This window comes from Arachis ipaensis, chromosome B02, assembly GCF_000816755.2.
Source record: "Arachis ipaensis cultivar K30076 chromosome B02, Araip1.1, whole genome shotgun sequence".
Classification (NCBI taxonomy): Eukaryota; Viridiplantae; Streptophyta; class Magnoliopsida; order Fabales; family Fabaceae; genus Arachis; species Arachis ipaensis.
In genome coordinates this window covers 44497960-44501655 of record NC_029786.2, presented here as the reverse complement: position 1 = coordinate 44501655, position 3696 = coordinate 44497960, and positions in this window count along the sequence as shown.

Sequence of the window (3696 nt, the reverse complement as noted above, 5' to 3'; positions counted from 1 at the left end):
AATGATTTCAAGCTTCTTGGAGGAATACTCTATAACTCTAGATCCCCATGGAGGTTCAGCATCTCCTAAGTCTTCAACCCCTTCTTCCCCTTCAACAATTACGGCTTCCTCCAATTGTTCCAATTCAAAGTCACATTCCTCACTTTCCACTGGAATTCCTAATTTCTCCTTCATGCTATGTTCCTCATTTGATTCTCCACATGCAGCCATAGGGGTACTTTGAGTGTTGAAGCGCAGTGAAGCTAAATTATCTACTACCTCGGTCAAGGTAGCTATGAACTCCAGTGTCGTCCCTAGCATTTCTCTTTGCCCTTGAAAAATAAGATCAAGAGTGTCATCCATTGGAGGTTGGGGTGGATGGAAGGGTTCATCGGTTGGGAGAAGGGGTTCATAATAGGAGGGTGGTTCATCACGATAAGGATGTGGCGGTTCAACACTCTCCATCTTTTCCACTTGTTGCACAACACACTATAATCCCTTGTTCTCAAGTTGAGATTCCAAGATCTCTTTCATGCTCCGCTCTTTGGTTGACTTTCCACATTCATCCGTGAAAATGCTTTGTTTGTTGCATGAGTCCCATGAGTCGATAGTGGCTCTCGTTTTGGCAATGTTAGCCATGAGAGTTTTATGTGCTTTTTGGCCTTCCTCTCGCTCCATTTGATGAATGGTTGCTTGAAGTCGATCCATTGCTTCCTTATAATGATCCCGTGGCTCTTGTTCTGCTTGGCTAACATAATTAGGATCATATTGCTCTTGGATTGATGGATATGGACATTCCCCTATGGAGGGTTGTGGTGGAAAGAAAAATTCATCTTGTGGTTGAAATTTTGCATACATTAGAGGTGGTGTATATTGAGGTGGTGGTTCTTGGGAGTAATTGTGTTGGAATGTGGGTGGTTCTATGTATGATTCATATGGCTCGTAAGATGGGTTTTATGGTGGATAAGGGTTAGGATCATATGAAGGTGTTTGGCAGTATGGGGCTTGTGAGTATGGTGGTTCAAAGCTATGTTGAAGAGGGGGTTCATAGGCATACAGTGGTGGTTGTTGGTAGTCACAAGGAAGTCCACCATATCCATTGTCTTGGTATGCATCATGGAATGGCCCTTACTCGTAGTACATTGGAGAGGGTTGTTGCCATGGAGGTTGTCCATAAGCTTGAGGCTCCTCCCACCTTTGATTGTCCCAACCTTGATACATGTTCTCATTGTAGCTTCCATTCCCTACAATAAAATTTGAACCAAACTCATAGTCAAAGGGGTGAGAATTCATAATGAAAGGAGAAAATAAAAACAAGAACTAATAAGAAATGAGTAAACAAAGTCTAAAACTAGCACAAACTAACAAAAAAGCAAAAGGCAAACATATTCACAATATTTACAATAACCAATAAAAAGGCACACATTTGCAATTCCCCGGCAATAGCGCCAAAATTTTGACGGAGGAAAATTGTCGGTAAAGATTTTCACAAAGATATCACGTTGCAAGTATAGTTCTAAACCAGCAAATTATCCTCGGTCAATGTTTAAATTGTTTGTCACTTAAGCAAAGCCAATAAAATTAACTGAAGTATTTAAACCTCGGGTCGTCTCTCAAATAATTACAGGGAAGTGTAGTTTATTATCGGTTATGGGAAAGTCTATTTTTGGGGTTTTTGAAATAAGGAACAAGAAAATATAGATTGCGAGAAAAATAAACTAATAACTAAGAAAGCTCCTAGCAAGGATTGAGACTTAGAAGTCCTATCCTCATTATCATCGTCAATTGTGATAGTAAATGTGAATTGCCTTCACTTAGTTAACCTCTAACCAATGGAGGAAGGTCAAGTGCATACAATCAACTTGAGTTCACAAGTCCTAGTCAACTCATAGTGAGAGACTAGCTTTGGTGAAGTTCAAGCTAATCGGCAATCTTCAATTACCATTCAACAAAAGACTTTTGATAACTCAAGAGTCTCTAAATAATCAATCCAAGTCAAGAACATAAAAATCTAAATTAAAATCCACCCAAGCATTTTATCAAACACTTGGAAGGCACAAAATAAAAGCATAGAGAATTAATAAGAGATAATAAAATCTAAGATACCCAATTGCAAGACAACAATAACCAATAATTAAAGAAAGAACAATAATATAAAAATATGAATTGCATTAATCTAAATCAAAGGGAGCAAGAGTGCATCAACAATGAAGTAAACAAACGGAAGCAATAACAAAGAAACTAAAAGAAGTAAGATGCTAGAACAAACAAGAGTAAAGGAAAACTAAATTAAAGCAATGTGAAAATCTAAATCTAAGAAGAAATAAGACTAAAAACCCTAAAACATAGAGAGAGGAGAGATCATCTCTCTCTCTCTAGAAATCTACCTCTAAAACCTAAAGTGTGAATGAATGAATAGTGATTAATTCCCCCTTCCAGCTTCACTCTACAGCCTCCAATCTGTATTTTCGGGCCTGAAACTAGGTCAAAAGTAGCCCAGAAATTGCCCTCAGCGAACACGCTTTACTGAGGCACGTGACGCTCGTCACGCGTACGCGTTGCTGAACGAATTCCTGGTCACGTGTTCGCGTCGCTACCAGCTTCTGAAATTCTCAATTTCTTGTGTTCCTTCCACTTTTGCATGCTTCCTGTCCATCCTTTAAGCCATTCCTGCCCTATAAACCCTGAAAACACTTAACAAACATATTACGACATCGATTGGTAATAAGAGATGATTAAAAATTAGCAATTTTAAAGCCAAAGAAACATGTTTTCAATCATAGCACGAAATTAGGAAGGAAACTTAAACATGCAATTTACATGAATAAGTGTGAGAATAGTTGACAAAATCCAATCAATTCAGTACAAAATAAACTATAAAATAGTGGCTCATCACTCAACTCATTAACAATTGAGCCTATTTCTTAAGTTCAAGCTCGGCTCACCGAAAGCTCACGAGCTGACTCAAATAATAGGAATATAATCTATAATTCTATATCAATAAATTATAACTTATATATTTTAAAAAATATTTAAAAATATCAATTTTATATATTATTTATCTATCAATAAATTATAGCTCACGAGGTAATGAGCTGAGCTTATCCAAGTTCAACCTCGACTCATTTAATTTATGAGCTTAATTCCAGGCTCAAAATTAGCTCACCAGCTCACAGGTTTAGCTTATCGAGCTATTAACGAGTCGAGTTCGAGCTGACTTGACTTACTTCCGTCCCTATTACGAGGTCATCAATGAAAGTTAACTACCAATGATGACTTGTTTGACTGATATTTATTGATACTTCGCCGTCGGTAAAACTGTCAGTCAGTAAAATGAATTTATCTAGTAGTGTTATATCTCGAAGGCTTCACTAAACAAGTAAAAGATTAATTTTCCTTTCAATAATTGAAGAATCTATCAACCATTTATGGATTGTGTAGATGTTTAGTAGAAACAAAAAAGTAAAATGTATATTACTTGATTGATCAGTTTATTCGTTTGATATTAACTCTTTTAGTTTTTTATAGCTTTTATAGAATAATCGTTTTTATCAATGAACATAATGAAGACAAAGTTAAAAAATAAGATAGAAGACAACTTTCTCATGAATAGTTTAGTTTATTGAAAAAAAAATTTGTTGAAAGGTTTAATTTTGATTTAATTATTAAAAATTTTAAATCACTCAAAATTCGAAAAGTACTATTCTAAAGTATTTT